Raw genomic sequence first — 18085 nt, 5'->3', positions numbered from 1 at the left:
GCCATCATGTCAGTGGAAGAGGCTGATATTAGTCCTCATACAGCTCAGTTAGAGAAGCCCGCCCCAATATCACCTTTACTGAGGCAAGTGGAGACATCAGCATCGCCTATGCTTGAACCGCCTACGGTGATGGCGCCGGTAGAGCCCAAGGTAACCACTGCTGGTGTCACTGACCAAGATCTTGAGGAGAAAGTTGGCGCTCAATATGCAGACAGCAACCAGTCTCGACCTCCCGATAGACTTGTGGAAGACTCTGGCACCCAGTTTCAGCGTGGCCAAGGCCGACCTCCAAGATGCAGCCACTATATCGACCGCCAGATCTACCTTTGGCAAACACCGGGACCAAATCGCGGCCGAGAGCGTCGGCTGCAACGGGGCAGCCAGTGCCGGCCGCCTGAGTCCACATCACTTTTTCAAAAGACATCCTGGCGTGCAAAAAAGCGACCAGCTCGAGGCAGCCAGTGCCGTCCACCAGAAACTTTGCCGCCAGCTCCGCGCGCGCGCAGTCATGGCCGAGTGGTATGACCAAGAAAGACGCTGGCGCTTTGGCGCGCGGATAGCTAGAGCAAGGAGGAGGAAGACGAAGTAAAGAATAAGAACAGCTGGCCGAGAATCGGGTGTTGTCTCTTTTCTCTCCGTTACAATATATATATATATATATATATATATATATATATATATATATATATATATATATATATATATATATATATATATATATATATATATATATATATTGTATATATATATATATATACAATATATATATATATATATATTGTTGATGCACATACATATATATATATATATTGTTGAGGTGTTGATGCACAAATGAGGCACCAGCTACTCCTTAGCCCCTTGCATAGATACATCATAAGAAGGCAAATACGAACAGCAGTACATGATCATTAAAAACCGCAGCTCACATATCCGAAACCACACTCACACGGCACATATCAAACAGCGCCATCACAGCGCAAAAACAAATAACGGTATCTTTAAAGCCTCTTGAAACCAATGTTCCGAGCTGCGTCCCACATTTCGTCCGCCATCCATGTTTTCACTGAATACTTTGGCATTTATCGCCGCATCGCCTTCAATAGTGACGCTATTCTTCAGCGTAACCTCGACCGAGTCTAGGAACGGAGTAATCCCTACAGTTTTATGTTGCTACGCTCACTCATTGAGCTATTTTGTCGTGATCGAGCATCTCTCACGAGAAGAGTTACCATCATTTGGCGCTTACAGTAGCCTAATGTTTCGGAAAACTTCATAATTGTTTCAAGGAAGTTTTCGAATAGGGGCCCCCAAAAATTGCGTCGAGGCCACTGCGCATGCGCTAAACCCAATCAGCCTTTGGGTTTAGTGTTGGCGACGCTATTTCTCGAATTTCTCAAAGGCTTTTATCGAAAGCTTGCCCAAGAAATCTTTGTGCCAAACACTAATGACGGTTCGCACTGAAGTGACGGTTATCAGCGTGCTCTTGGCTCATAAAACCACCCGCGGTTACTGTAAGAGAAAAAAAAGTTGCTCTTTAAACTAAATATACCTTCTTTTATTGTTTTTTGCATTTAAACACAAGGAAACGTGATTTGAAGTCGTTTTTTTAATTAATAAATGGTAGTTTTTGTTTTTGTCGTAGCTTTTTTTGGACGCCGCAAAGGCGCTAGAAACGCAATGAGTCATTGGTAGCAGTGCAACCCTGTTCGAAAACCCTCATCCCGTGCTTGACCGAATGTTTGAATATGCAAATAGCTTTGCGGCCCCAACCTTTGGAGCCCCTATTAGAAACCTCCAATTAGACAGTGTGCCGGTAAAGCTACGCACACTTGTGCAAATTGTCGAGTTTATTCTAGTGCTAACGCGAGCACCACCGATAATGCAGAAGCTTTCGAACATCCACGTACAAAACACCACGTGTTCAACTACCATCAGTTTATTTTGTTTTATTCTTATTTGTAGTGAATACTGTGTGTGCCAATACCGTGATCCAAGTGTATATATATTTTTTCTGGGTACAAGATTGCCTAATAAAAACCTTCATTTTTAATATTATCTGGTGTTTGGCGTGCGAAAACCACCATGTGATTTCGATGCATGATATAGTGGAGGGCTCTGCAAACTTCGGCTATCTACGTTTATTTAACGTTCACTGTCACAGCCTCATCCTTTACTACTTATACAGCACCTACATTAATGTTACGTGGCTAGGACTGCAACGCGAAGGTTGGCTTCTCACCGAGTCCAGGAAGAAAAAAAATAGTTGTTTCGGTTTACGAATGTAATGCGACGGGTAACTTTAGGCGTAAAAAGCCTGTGAGAAAAAAAAACTCATGTTACATTCGAGCAAACACGGCATTTCCTTTCTCCGCCGCCACCGCATGACAATATCATAAATGCAAGTGAAACATTAGCAATATATTTGCATGGTTTGTAGAACTATGGAACGCAAGAGTACGCTGTAGGTGACATAATGAAATTTCCACATATTTGCATCCAAGTAGGTTTGCCTAATCAACACGTAACCGTTGGGCGAATAAAGATTACTCAACTCAACGCTAACCTGGGGACAGGCGTCGTTCGCACAACGAACCCGACCGCATTTTATACGCCGTCACCTTCGTGATACGCATTTTTTCTAGCTGGTAAAACATTAGCTGATCTTACTGTGGCGTGCCCTAACCAGAGCACGCAAGCGCGATACGGAACGTCTTTCATTCTAACCAAAGTTGTTGAGTCTATTCCGCACCACGCCGGTAAATTTACTTGCTCGTCTTTTTTTCTCTTTTTTTTCAGTCTAGCGCGACAGAATTGCGGCGACACTTGTAGGTACACTAAACACGCTAGCGCCTCACAGATGCATGAACCGCGTAGTACGTTCAACGTATTCACCGCCGCGTTTTTCTCCCGCGTGTTTCTAAAGGTCCGCATTTGAACGAGATGCTCTCCATTTCCACCAACGTCTCTCGGCACGCACGCATTTTCGTCCCTCTTCTCTTTCTCTGGCGGCTTTACCGCTGCACTGCCACTCGCAACAGGTGGGCGACTGCATTCACGGAAGCTAGAGAAAGGAGCCGCTTTCTCGTTTACTTCCCCCGATCAGTGAAGGGAACGCCCGATCGACAAGCGCCGCTCCGATGCGGAGTTACAAGCACCGCTTGAGCCTCCACATCCGTTCCAGCAGGCGCTGCTCCGCCATCCGCAGAGGCCGACACAATGACACAATGATCCTCCTCTTCTTTCAATGTCTTCTTTTTTTTCTTCGCGTAGAGCGTGATGGTGGAGGGAGTAGCAAGGCCGTGCGAGACACTGTGAAAGCTCCCCGGAGGATGGAGATGGGAGCGCACCGCTTCTCTTCCTCTCTCATCACCTCTCCACACCACGCGGGCGAGACAGCTTCGCCTCTTCCCGCCAGATGGCAGCAGGTCGTTCAGTCGCGCCTCAATGTGTTTGTGTGTACGCGCGCAAGTCCCAACGCAGGGCTAGCGGGGCTTCCCTTCCGTTTCGTTGTTTTTTCCCCTCCGCAACACACCGCCACCTGTTCGGGGCCCCCGCGCGGCCCTCAGAAGAGCCAACCAGCAACGGCGGCCCTGCGCGCGGCGTGGTTTCCCCCTCGACCCGACCCGGCGGCGCACCTCCCGTTCATACCTGGGCCGGCTGTGATCCCGGATTGCGCGGCGCTCAGTGCAGTAGCTTGTCGGCCCGTCTCCGCGCGCGCCACACCGCAGCGGCCGCACTTCTTTCCTCGTTGGTGCTCGCCAGTTGTTGTGACCGGCGCTTTTGTTTTGTCAACTGCTGCACTTGGGAAAGTTCTCTGACCGTGTCTCATGCCACTATTTTGTGCCTCTCTTTTCTTTCTTTCACGATAACGCTGCGCTCCTGGAAGTGTCCGAGAGAATTGGTCACCTCAGCGCAGTTTCGAGGCGGGCCCTAGTGTTATACATTTCTTTGGTGTGTGTGTGTGTGCGTGCGTGTTGTGTGTTTTTTTATATTCTTTTTTTTCTGTGCGCGTGGTGTGCAACGGGAGCTGCAAACAGGATGGATGCATCGTGATCTGTGCTGGTGACCGCTCTTCTTCATTCGACCGCAATCTTCGCAACCCGGCACCGCTACTTCTTGGATTACGCGTGTGTCGCCCAATCTGTGTACAGGCCGGCGTCGCCTCTTGCGCCGGGGGACTCGAGATCGTCCCGTTGTCCTCGCCATCTGCGCCATCCCCACTCGTCAACTTCTCTCAATTCCCGGACGCAGTTGTGAACGGCTGCTGCTTTATTTTCCTCGTGTTTTCGCACCCGTTGACGGCGCCTGCGGCCGAGTCCTCCTCCTCCTCTGGAAGGTGAGTGTGGAAAGGAAAAACGCATTTTGGCGAAGCACGCACGGCGAGGCACTCGTAACTCAGTGGGGCCGCGCCGCTTAAATTTTCCGGGGCCCCTAATAGCAGCCGCTAAAGGCTCCTCGCTTCATTCGCTGATCTACGCGCTCTAGGTAACGCGAATTCCTTCCAGGATGAAAAGTGTGGCGGGGAGGATCGTGGCTCTACAGCGCGATTCTTCGGCAGGCTAATCACATGGCGAGCGGCTATCGCCTGCCAAGCTCAGCCTAGAAACGTGATGCCTCGGCAGGAGCTTGAATTCTTGCTAGTTCCGACAAGCCGAGTCTGACAGCGGTGGTATATGCATGGACAGGTATCTAGCGTGTAGGCAAGCTACTGGTATAACATCCCCGGACAGTGTATAAATATCATTTATTATCCGTTGTACGTGCTTACAAGTGCCGGCACGTGTCATATGAGGACAAAAAACAAGAAAAAATGGCAAAATCCAGTCTCATATTAGGCGATGATTATGTCAGTAGTGGGGAAACCTGCACGAACATTAAATTACTGCGCCGTAATGATCCAAAAGAGTCCTTTGTTTTTGTGAATTGCGCCATGAGATGACTTTGCAACAGAAAGTAGTGTTGAAAGTATACGCATCGTGGTCGAATATTACGTGATGATCGCCATCTTGTACACTGTCGTTCTTTATGAAAGGGGACACGCGATCGCGTGACCTGCTCTCTACAACGGTTGCCTACAGTAACTCGCAGCGCTTGTCCAGTGGCCATAACTCGTTGTTTTATTTGCCAATAAATGACGCCAAAAGCCAACGCCTTTTCTTTTGCTGTCGGTTGATGATGGTCTTGTAGGCAGCCGCCGCAGAGCGCACAGGCCACGTGCTCACGTGTTCCTTTCCATAACGAACGACGCAGTACACTTGCGCTGCTGCATTTTCGTAAAGTTGTGCCGCTGCAACACAGAATCGGCCGACCAGTTATTCCGACTTTGCGCGATTGCTGCGCTTATATAACCTTCGGCAAAGAACGAAGGCGATGTGGTGACCACCGAAAAGCGCGCGTCAGAATGACATCGCTGATGAAAAGCCTACGCGTGTGAGGCGTAAAGCCGCTTTAAGCCTATAGCACTCTTTCAAAAGCCGGTGACTACCTGAGCACTCAGCGGTGCCGATCGCTGGCGCTTCGATCGTTGTACAGAACGGGACCGTGTTCGACATGCACCGCATTGCAGAAATGGACGCAGCTCGCTATTGCAGAGTTCAGTATTGTGGATGGCGGTATCGAGATAGCAAGCGCGTATAGCGCTGTTATAATCATACTGCACGCGTTCATAACGCGACAACCCAAACGGGCCTCCACCCGCTGCCAGCACTGCAAGAGCCTCGCTTACAGAAAGCTCGTATCATCGCGTTAGCGCAATAGGCTATCGCATCTGAAACTGAGTAGGGGCAAGCGGCTCGGCACGGAGTGTACGCCAAGTAGGCGAAACGCTGCACGCAACTAGCCAGTAGACTGTCGGCTCGCTGCGACCGTACCGTGTCTCAAAAAAGCTGTGTCTGTCTTCGCTAACTAGCAGATTGCAGTACACATGCACCACGAACTTCAGCTTGTGTTCCTTTCGTCGCTATAGACGGTTTCAAGATTGCAATTGTAGCAGCAAGCGTTTTACCCCACTCCCCCCCCCCCCCCCCCAAAAAAAAAGGCTTCTGGTGACCGCTGTACAAGGTAACGCGTCATCTCCTGGGCGATCCGAGCTGTTGCTGCGCAGAGGCGAAGTGAGCAAGGCTATACTTTCAATCGGCATCGGTGCATCTGCATTTAAAATCGTTCCGTGCGCGCATAATTTCGTTAACTACTGACAACATGTATCGTACGTGTTAGCGAAACGCTATAGTCTACGGGAAGCAGTTTCCTTCTGAACTGTAAGTCTACTACTAATAACTAATAATATAGTGGTGACACCGCAATTATTCCATTACTGAGTGGGAATGTCTGGCGCTTGTATAGGCAGTGTGTAAATTCCGTCCCTATTCATATGGCCGGCCTTTCGTCGTTACCACAGTCCACCACGCTCTGTACAGCAGCTCTCAACGCTCAAGGATCCAACAGGGCGCCTGGCTCGTTGGGGTCTGCGTATGCAGAAGTTCACGTACACTGTGGTCTATAAGACGGATCGTCGGCACCAGGACGCCGACTGCCTCTCTCGGTACCCCGTCGACGCTCCAGAACTCGCAACTGACGACACGTCCGTCTGTGTTCGTTCTGCGCTTTTGGCAACGTGGGTGACGAACAAAGGCGTGACGCGTCCCCACAAGGTCTAATCATCCGCCTGAATACTGACTCGACGGATGGTAAGCTTCGCATGTCCGTCGTCATAGACGGCATTTTATATCTCCGAAACATGCACCCCGTAGGACCGGAACTACTATAATATCCACTTATCTGCGGTCGACCGTGCTTCAACAATTACATGATGTACCAATGGCCGGCCACCTTGGTGTTGCCAAGGCGTAGGACTGCGTCCGTCGAAGCTTTTTCTGGTGCTGCCTTTATCGTTCCGTGCATCGATCGTTACGTTGCTCATTGTGAGTCTTGTCAACGACGCAGAAAAACCAGTTGTACGCCCCGCTGGCCTCCTGCAACCTATCGATATACCTTCCGAGCTTTTTTATCGAGTCGGCCTCGACCGTCTCGATCCCTTCCCGCTTTCGAACAACGGAAACAGATGGATCGCCGTCGCCACAGATTATTCGACCCGTTTCGCCATCACGAGATCTCTTCCGAGCAGCTGCGCCACCGACGTCGCCGATTTCTTGATACAAGACGTCACTTGACAACGCGGTGCTCTTCGTCTACTTTGCACGGACCGTGGTCGCTACTTTTTATCCAGTGTGATCCATGACCTACTTTGTTCTGTGCAACAAAGCACAAACTCAGCACGGCCCATGCATCTCCGAAGAAATGCCTTCACTGAACGTTTGCATCACACGATCACCGACATGCTCACCATGTATGTTTCGGCTGGCCATCGCGACTGGAACACGGCATTACCATTTGTTGCTTTTGGGTACAACACCTCGCGCCACAACACTGCTGGATATTCCCGCTTCTACCTTCGGTATGGCAGAGAACCAACCTTGCCTTATATTGTTCAGTGAACTGGGAGTTTGGGAGGAATACACACACGAAGCAAAGAGGAGGCACACAGCACGAGTGCTCGGGCTGTGTGCCTCCTCTTTGCTTTGTGTCTGTGTTCCTCCCGCGCTCCCAGTTCGCTGAACAATATGAATTACCACCTAGCCCGCCTTTCCATCCTGTTGCAATCTTGCCTTTGCACACACTCGTACCCAACCCTGCTAAGCGGCTGACAGCGCATGCTCGCCACGCTATTGCCACAGCCGAAAAGGCCCGTCAGATTGCCCATCCACGCCTTTCCGACTCTCAGCTATATACGCCAAAAGCACACATACGACAGTAATCACCAGAACGTCCGCTTTTGTCCGAGTGAATTCGTCCTCCTGTGGTCTCGGTCTCCTCATGTCGGCCTGTCTGAAAAGCTCCTTCCAAAAAATTCGACCCTTATATGCGCTTCACCACAGATGTAATCGGAAGACGATAGTCTTGCGTTTGGAAAGACTGAACAAAACATTCATTTCATGTTCTGCGCAAAAAAATCGGTGAATTGTATCCTGAAAGCGCTGCGTTAGAGAGTCTCGATCCGTGCAGCTAAGGCAAACAAGTGCATCGAGGCACATTCGACACGAGCGCCATCTGGCAGCTATCTTCGGAAACGAAGGAAAGCGTGCGCGTCTATGGAGAAAGATGCGCGCCTGTCTCGGAGGCGATATATCAGGTGTAGAATGCGAAGCGACGGCCAGGTGCCCCCACTGTGTCGTCTTAGCAAAGCGTTGAAAACGCTTGCTTTTTTGAGCATCGCATTGCATTGTCAGCTCAGCGCGATAAACGCTACAGTCTTTGGAATTACTTATGCGTACCTTCTGTAGTAAAGAGACACACGTAGAAAAAATCGACGTGTTGTTATGGTGCCCTAGACATGCGCAATACTTGCTTCCTTTAATTGACAGACGCACAATTACGAACGCTGAAACTTGAGCAATATTGGTGGGAGCTGCGGATATGGTTGGCCGTTTGAGGTATTGTATGGTGCCGTTTGGGATATCGTTACGGCGGACAAACAGACAATTGTACAGATAGACAGACAGAAAGAGAGACTGAACTTTGGCGTCGAAGGTCTCGAAGAAAGACTATCGTCTTTAATACTTTGCCCCGTACCGCCCCTACGCCAGGTTACTGACGTCACATATTAAATAGCCCATCTAGACCCTACCGCACCTTCCATGTCTTCAAGTGTAGTCTACGTCGCCCGCTTAAAGCGTTACCTTTTCCCCAATGCCAACAAGAGCCGGCCGGCGTCGGCACTTTTGCCGCTGGGGGTTCATGTTGTGGTGTCGCAGCTATCACCATCGTTAGGTTAGGGAAGAACAGGAAAAATACCTATTGGTTTTTTCGTTGATAACGGCCTGCTGGACTACATTTCATTGGAAATAGCTTATATATTCGCAACAATATAATAGTATTTTCTGGACATTCTTAGTGAATTCCATGGCATATAAAGTCACCTTTGTTCCTTACTAAATTATTGCCGCAAATACGCTAAAAAGAAAAAAACATAAAGGCGCTTGTTGTGTAGGTGACGTTGCATCTTGCATAAGGTATATGTAAGTCAACTTGTCTAAACGACAGCTCCAACACGAACCCTCTGTTTACAAATCTTTCATTCTTTGTTCATGTACAATTTGTGCATGCGTTAAAAAACCACAATTTCGGCGTTCCGGTGAGAGGATTTGCGCCGGAAGGACAATTCACTCTGCTTGTTTCGCTATGCGGTACACTTGTAGCGCCGACAGTGAACGACCGGGTTAACTGGGGTACCTTATACCGGAAACCGTGAACTAGGGCAAGAAAAAAAAAGCACTTGAAAAAATATTACAAAAAAGGAGCAGTCCATTGACCTTTTGCTGCTAGAAATAGCAGTCCCAACGGCAACAAATAAAACCGAAATGCGCAGATTCAATCTGCAAAGTATCATAATGCGCATAGGTTGTGCTGTAGCCTCCATGTTATTTCTCTCCGTGGCGGTACTGCACAGGAAACTGACATGATATATATGTATATGCGTATAGCCCACTGTCAGAAGGGCCGCGCAGCAAGACCTGCAACCCTGGTGCAGACCTCGCGATCGGTATCCTGTTTTCACATCTGATGCGGCACGTTTCCTGTGCAACCTTTCGCTTTACGTGGCGATCAACAGGTGCTCGTATAGTGCGATCTTGAATGAGCGTGACGTATACGAACCACGGCATTAGATGGAGCATTTGCGGGCGTGAACCTTTCAAACCGTCGTCATCGTGAATCCACCGGCTTATAATAGCCTTCTCGATTATTGGGGAAAAAGAGGGGGAGGGGGTGTACTTTCCGGTGCTGTGTTTCCTGCTTCTTTCTTCTCGTTCTGATGCGTGTTTGTAGAAGTGGTTCGCACTATACGGGCTCGTTAGAGGGCGATCACCTGAAGGCCTCTACAAGAAACCATTAAATCCAACATTTAATAGCGATAATTGCGCTGTGATGATGTGGTAGGTGTAACGCTGACGTATAGTTCTTTTGTAGTATCTGGCGTAGTGCTGTATCCAGCTCTAATATTTTTCTTGTGTAGAGGTTGTAGTTCCTTATGCGGCGCAGTGCTACTCCAGCTATATTGTGAAACGTGAGAAATCGCGAAGCACGGGCAGCCTGCCGTGATTCCGTATGCAAACATTCTAACCATCCTCTCTAGAGCGGCGCGGGTATCAGCAGGGTGCATCAGAAGTCGTTGTCGCGATCTTATACAAGTTATTGCAATAAATTGGGGTCATTTCTGTAGTTTATATGACTTTGTACCCTGTTAGTTTCGTATACCCGGTTTTGAGCGTTGCTAGCCTTGATTTTACTGACTACTGCGTGACAAAGCGACACGAGACAGTGGATGGAGGAGAAGCCGTTCGACAAAAGTGCTATACGCACTTAAAGCTAATCAAATAATTATTGAAATTACACTAACGTTAGCTACATTGTCGGTGATTCCAACATAATAACTAATTAATTACATGACCTGGATCTGGCGGGTTGTGTCTGTGGACGAAAGGCTCACAGAACAATTTCCGGCGAACTGTAAATGTTATGGAATTAATAGCTGCCATTTTCTTAGAATGAACAAACAATATCAGCTTGCTGTTATTCTGCTAATTCAGCGTTCTGCGCGAATTCAGCGAATTCAACTGAATTCGGCTAATTCAGCGTTTTCACTTTTAAAATATGGACATGGCAAAAGCCAAACATGGTGGCGTATAGATCCCGTCGACACGACCGAATATGGAGTCAACAATATTTCCTCGAAGACGACACCACTTGCGTAAGAAACAAACTTCGTGTCATTTTTTGTGCCTGCGCATCGACGTGGTTTCTTATAATACTACAGCATTTCACTTTGAGGCCGCCGTTAGACGTGGCTGAAGAGGCAATTTCCGTCATGCACAGGGATCCGCCGAGATCTCTTATCGCATGTGTCCTTATTCATGCAATATATAGTCTGCAGCGATATTACGTAAATGCACGGTACCAGACCCACTATATATATAGTCACAGCTTCCATTTCCCAGTAGTGGCTGGGATCTGAATTCATTTTAGTCTTTCTGTTTATTTCATTTAATTATTTGCCATCACGTCTGAGACGTGCATTGGGCTAGACGGCATCACCCGAAAATTATTGGTGTTTCTGGAAGTACTCTTTGTTCAGTGGGCCGCGCTCCGTCGGAAAGGCTGAAACTTGAGTGTTAGATACCGCGAACTGTACAGGGAAAACTTGCATCCGGCTGGCGGCACGATTTTCTAGTACCTGAGGCTGCCTGCAACAACACTCTGTGTCAACAAGCCTTAGTCATATACGTGCGCAAGGCAGTGAGAAAGAAAACAGGCGACAGATTCACTTGTAGCCACTCGGTCGTAGGAGTTTTAACATTTGTTGTATACTGTTTTCTTGGTTTGTTTCGTTGAAAATCCCAAAGCGGTGGGACAAGACAATACGCGAGAAACTGTAGTAGAGTATTCCGGACAATTACAATCATCTGGATTTTTTTAGCGAGTTTAACGGGGCATAGGCTCTTATTATTTCACCTGGCGCAGCCGTTACGTAATCATCACGTAATAGTTCGGACCATAAAAATTTTAAAAGTTGGGAAGGGGGGGGGGGGGGAATCCCGAGGTACTTTGACTTCAGCGAAAATTGTGAAATATGTTTGCAAGTGTCGTTTAGACAAAAGTTAGCGGTGACAGTGGTTGGCAGGTTGGCGGCGATATTTCGCCATCGACATTTCTTGAAACTGTCAAGTGTTCGTCGTATACAGTTAGTGGTCGTAGAGAGCAATATGCAAGTTTTAAGGAACACTCATTATATTAAAAAAAAATCACCGCCTTTCTGGGGAAATGGTTGCGACCAGTAAAGCCATGTTACAGACGGTCCATCTATAGAGGTGACTGACTCTCAAGGGTGATGAAAGGTGCAGATCTTATAATTGCCCCGCCACGGTGGTCTAGTGGTTAAGGTAATCGGCAGCTGACCGGCCGGTCGCGGGATCGAATCCCGGCTGTGGCGGCTGCATTTCCAATGAAGGCGCAAATGTTGTAGGCCCGTGTGTTCAGATTTGGATGCACGTTAAAGAACCCCAGGGGGTCGAAATTTCCAAAGCCCTCCTCTACGGCGTCTCTCATAATCATATGGTGGTTTCGGGACGTTGAATCCCACATATCAATCAATGGCACATGATTGTCATGAAAGGTATAAGTCATTTCGAATATAGCGCGTGCTCGTTTGAAGTCAGTCGTTTGAGCAGCATGTGGATTTTCGCCGCATGACTTCGCGACGCCTTAATGCACCAAAGTTTTGCAATGGTATTTTCCCTAATTCTGGGGCACGCATACGTTTTTTGCGCCCAAGCAACTTCATTTTTAGCAAAGCAGGGAGGTGGGGCGGGAGGGGGGGGGGGGGGGGGCTTGCCGAATTTGTGTGACCTGAGAAAACTTGCATATGCACACCTGTTTTATCTCGGCATTTGCAGCCTGGTTGTAAAAACAAGACAATTCGTTTACTAATGTTGCTGCTAGCAAACGTTAGCGGACGATTTATGTAGATGTTCAGAGTAGCAGCCTTACTGTGGCGGCTTTTTGCCTGCATCTGGCGATGTGACGGCAGGAAGGCGCCGCGCTCGATTCACCGAAGGGAGAACATAGCGCAAGCAAGTGCATATATAGTGTTCTGTTGGGCGCGCATTTTCGCAGCTGGCTTGGATGCATGAAAACGACGGGCTGACTCTTTGCAGCCCGCGTGCAAACACACGATAAATGCGGAGAAGCAGTTCGAAGTAAATAAGCTATTGGTTTCGCTGTGGATGCAAAGGAAAGCAATCCAGGTGAATCGTCGAACGTGACCAATGGCTCCACCTTCTATTAAAGTTAGTCCATAACGTTATATTGTGTGGGTATACACTGTAGACCGCTTTGTAGTTAATGTGAGGAACGTTCACTTTCCCGTTTTTATGGTTACGACAGCTGCACGAACATCCGCCGTCGTGAACGTTATAAAAACCATTTTCATATTGACGTATCTATTTATTCGTACTCTGTTCATGATCTGTTATTCGAAGGTTGTATACCCAACTACACCCCGAAATGTTGCTCAATAAGCCATTTTTTTATCGTCTTCGTCCATTTTTTTTGTTGTTTTCTTCTCGTTCGCGCGGTTATGAGCTCATTTTCCGCTATACATTGAGTGGGCTTTAGCGACGAGTAGGGCACTTTGGAGAGTTTTTGCGCGCTCTTAATGCATATGGCGAACAGTAGATAACTCAAGACGGTAATGCGGGCTATAGTTAATTTTGATCGCGGGCATTCATTTTGATAGCACAAAAATAAAAACAATGTAGATGTATACAAAGGAGAGGACACGCAAACAGGATGGTTTATGTGTGTTCTCCTGTACCTGTGACTTCTAAACAATGTTTTCGCGCTACCAAACTATATGCCAGATATCTTATAGAAGTCTTTTTTTAATAAATGTGAGGACTGGAGGTCGCTGATGGGGCGATCGGAGAAGTGGAAGGCACACACGCGCGCCCAGCCGTTATTCTATATAACTCCGAAGTGGGCTCATGTGAATAGCTGACAAGGGCGCTCGGGTGTACTTGAAAGAAATAGGAAATAAAGCGCACTGAACATAAGGAAGTGGGGAGAGTACAAAAGAATGCAAGGACGTGGAGACCCATGACTCGCCCGTATTGCTCTTGAAAGGATTTTTGCGTGGGCATGTCACATTCTTCATTGTCGCGCGAAATGCACAGTTGGGTAGGTTTGCGACTGAACAAGTATAGTTGGCCGTTCATGACCTCTATAAGCGCGCCTGCGAAAATCAACGCGCATTGTTTCACCAACCACTTGCAGTAACAATGTCAGCAATCTGCGAGTGTTACATTCGGGCGCACCTCTCTAAAAGTGCACCATCTACTGTCCATGCGCGCCCCGCCGCGGTGGTCTAGTGGCTAAGGTACTCGGCTGCTGACCCGCAGGTCGCGGGTTCGAATCCCGGCTGTGGCGGCTGCATTTCCGATGGAGGCGGAAATATTGTAGGCCCGTGTGCTCAGATTTGGGTGCACTTTAAAGAATCCCAGGTGGTCGAAATTTCCGGAGCCCTCCACTACGGCGTCTCTCATAATCATATAGTGGTTTTGGGACGTTAAACCCCACATATCAATCAATCATTACTGTCCATGCGCGTTCTGCAATACGATCGATGTTGCGTCCGTAAGGGCGTCGCGAATGTGAAAACGCATTGTGTGCATGAACTGCGCTCGTGGATGCAAGATATATATCTTACGTCCGCAATGCCGTCAAGGCATCATTACGATAAATTACGCGAGGCTTCGTGAAGCGTTTGTCACCACTGCGCACGTGCCATGTACGCTATCTCCTTGGGTACCCGTGTGGTATCATAACAACGTATCATATCCAAGCAACGCTAACGCTACTAATCCTCTTCTAAATCGGTCTAATACGTCCTCTAGCGGTGCCCTTTTGTAAACCGTCGCGAAACGAACAAGCTGGCGAGTCGTTTACCGCGCAGGCCCTTGCCCGAGCACGTCCCATATGGATCAATCAGTGCTCCACATGATGATCTTTCATTACGGGGTCTCGTTGCTCGCTGTTTACACGCTGTGTGGCCGTAATAAAACAAACTATAGCGACCCGCCGTTTGGCCGGCTTGCCTGGGAGCTGTGACCTCGCGTGCGAAGCATTCGTCGTGCGAACATTTAATTGTTTCGTCTTGTGTGTCCCGCCGTCGTTGGTGTCGATGAAACAGCGCGTAAAAGACGCTTTCACCTGCTCACAAATAAGACGCGAACGTAAACTGTGATGTCGTCTGTGCGCTTCTTCATCAATATCATTGCTGCACAGCTGGTGTTTTTCGGTTGCTCTAAAGCTTGTGTAAAATGGGACTTTTTCGGGAGGCTAGTCTCCGCGTATGCCCAGCGATGATGACGTCACGCGCGCCCTGTCACTGGGTGGGGACTTTTGCAAACTATCACGCAAAACATCTCGCCCAGGGGCTTTTCTATTTCATGGCAACTTTGGAGGCCAGTGACCCCGGTATTGATTTTGGCAATCTCCACCGGAGGTGGAGATCGAACCTGGAGAAGGCCCATTCGAAGTTTTTCATGGCAACAGAACTATACACATGAAGCTCTAACCGGTATTTGTGTTGCTTTCTGTGACAGACACAAGTGTCACTGCGCAGTGACCGTCAGCTGCAACAGTGACCGACTGCGATGGAGCGACCGTGCATTTGCCCCTCGCTCTCTCTCCCACTCTCTTTACATTCCACTCGGCCAACACGCGTCGCCATCTAACTGAACATCTCTCTTCCTTAACATAGACACGTACAAGTTCTCTTTCTTCCGGTGGACATTTCGTAATTGCATTCTCTTCCTGCACCAACATGTGATAGCCTATTTTAGTGTTCATTTTTTGCATATCTTTCGTAGCTTTTTTTTTGGTTGTTCTTTTTTTTTGTAATTCCGTTATAGCCTTCCGAATGGTGTTTTAACGCAAAGCCATGGCAAAACTTAGCTTCATCGTTTCGCGCCACTGTGAATGCGTCGTACGCTAACCTCTTGTGGGCTCCCATTAAGTGACACAAATAGCGGGTGGCCGCAACAAACGCAAACTTAGCGTTACGCTAATTTAAAACTACCTAATATATGTGTAGGCGTACGTATTAAAATGCATTTCTGAGTAGATCTAACAATTATGCATGCCCGTTATGTGACCTGTGTACTAAATAAATAAATAAATAAATAAATAAGCCCTTCAACTTCCCCGCTTGTTGTTAGCGATAGCGTATGGTAGCATCTACTGCGCTCTCTCTCTTGCATTCGTGACGGTGCGACTTGCACGCCAGTTCCTGAAAAAACGCTGAACTCGACGAAACCTTGCGAGAATATAATATCTATAATGAGTATGTATTAGTTTCTGGCTGTATGTGCTATGCAGGGTGTTCCATAAACGTGTTCCAAAATAGGTTAAAAAAAGGGGGAAATGCGATATTTATTCGCTCCTCTCATAATTATTGCTTGTGTTACGGGAGACAGCTTGACATGACAAGAGACATAGATTGCGGTGGTAGTTAAGAAAACTGAATTCGCCAATAAATTTGTCCGAGTTTCATTACCCTGCTGCTTTAATTATCAGAGACCTGCTTTTTTAAGGTGGAGGGAAGATGGTGGGGGTAAAACACACACACACACAGAAATATATATATATATATATATATATATATATATATATATATATATATATATATATATATATATATATATATATATATATATATATATATATATATGTGTGTGTGTGTGTGTGTGTGTGTGTGTGTGTGTGTGTGTGTGTGTGTGTGTGTGTGTGTGTGTGTGTGTGTAGCGTTGAATATTCCGTTTGTCCAGAATGCCTGCCTTGACTTATCCAACCAAATATATATATATATATTTAGGTTATTTAAGTAGCACCGTAGCAGGAGTCTCTTAAGTGCCTGTCGATACAATAAAGGTAATTATAAAGGCAGCCAGTAAATATCACATTTTGCTTGTTTTTGAGGATTTTTTGGACATATATTTTGAAACATAGTATGTAATTGTGGCTGATGGGATCGATTTGCAAAATATTAGTATCCCAAGTACATTATTGAGGTTTCGTCGATTGATCACTAAAGCGCATGATGTACTAATCGGTATGTCCGTATCTTAGAGCTACGATAACCAGAAGACAATGGAGATTCGCGTTAAGACCTTTACTGCTGACCCGCAGGTCGTGGGATTGAATCGCGGCTGCGGCGGATGCACTTTTGATGGAGGCGAAAAGTCTCGAGGTCCGTGTACTCAAATTTCGTGGGTCCAAATTTCCGGAGGCTTCCACTACGGTGCCTCTCACACTCATCAGAAGGTTCTGGGACGTTAAACCCCATTATTTATTATGTTCGCGTTAAACCGGTTGGACTTCGGAGCCGCTTCAGTGCCGGGGGTCCTAAGGCCGCGTGGGAAAATCAGTCGATGTTGTACATATAGCTGTTCACGCCCCGTTTAAGATTTCAGAGGGTGACCGGCTTAGGTGCCCCGTTATATCTGCTGTCCACCCTTGATAGTCTACACCCAACGTCTTTTTTGTATCTGTTTTTTTTTTCTAAAACCCAGCGTCGGGTTGCAAGCTGGCTGGTCTCCATGATTGACCTCGCCGCCTGTCGTCTTTGTGCTTTGCGATGGCTTTCGGTTGTGGCATCCTGTCGCCGAGTACGAGGTAATGGGTTCGATTCCCTGATGCGGCGGCCGCATACCTACGTCGGTGGTGTCTGTTCAAAAACCCATATGTATAGAGTCAGATGAACCCCGAGTTGCGTGCAGCATTCGCTTGAGTCATACAGACAACTGCCCACCTTTTGGGCCATTTGCGCGAAACCTCGCAGTCTATGCAGTCGTCTGAAGAGCTTTAGATAATGCGCCTCTTCTCAGAGCTGAAAGTGCTTCGACCCTGATCGCGCCCGAACAAATAGAGGCGGGCTCTCAAAGCTCTCTCTATGGGAGACCTTGCGGCAGTGAGTAAGTTGGCCAGCTTTTCGTGAACACTGACAATGAGCGTTACGGCAGCACAGGGCCGACTACGCGGACCAGTGAAACAGACAGGCCACAACGCTGTTTCACTTTCCCAAATATTGCGCTGTCTTGCTGTAATGTTCATGAGCTATGGCCCGCCTAATACAACACCTTTGATAATGTGCATTTCTAAAAATATTCCGTGCCTTTGTTAATCTTCTTAGCTTACTCGTTAGAGAGTGAACGGGCCAGCGAGCTGGTAGTTTTTCTGGTTGCCTTCCTGTCGTCTGCCATCTTGTTTTCTTCCTCATTATCTTTATTTATTTGGTGCATGTTTGCGTATGTAATGTATGTATGTATGTATGTATGTATGTATGTACGTATGTATGTATGTGTGTGTGTGTGTATGTATGTATGTATGTATGTATGTATGTATGTATGTATGTATGTATGTATGTATGTATGTATGTATGTATGGCTGTATGTGTGCGTGTATGTATGTATGT

General features: G+C 47.5%; 1 protein-coding gene across 12 annotated transcripts in view; it reads left to right on the top strand.

Moving 5' to 3' along the window:
• The first annotated feature begins 3571 nt into the window (after window positions 1–3571).
• Window positions 3572–18085, top strand: part of LOC119170694 (uncharacterized) — a 615982-nt gene continuing 601468 nt past the window's right edge. For 4 of the 12 annotated variants that reach the window (XM_075886866.1, XM_075886861.1, XM_075886863.1 and 1 more), the window contains exon 1: window positions 3573–4336. The gene's annotated coding sequence lies outside the window, so the exon portion shown is untranslated. Of the gene's footprint in view, window positions 4337–18085 lie in introns of all 12 variants that reach the window. The other 8 variants (XM_075886862.1, XM_075886865.1, XM_075886869.1 and 5 more) reach the window with 6 other exon arrangements.

The sequence above is a fragment of the Rhipicephalus microplus genome, chromosome 2, assembly GCF_043290135.1.
Source record: "Rhipicephalus microplus isolate Deutch F79 chromosome 2, USDA_Rmic, whole genome shotgun sequence".
NCBI classification, from domain to species: domain Eukaryota; kingdom Metazoa; phylum Arthropoda; class Arachnida; order Ixodida; family Ixodidae; genus Rhipicephalus; species Rhipicephalus microplus.
Note: the sequence above shows the minus strand (reverse complement) of the source record. Positions and strands in the feature narration are given on the sequence as shown.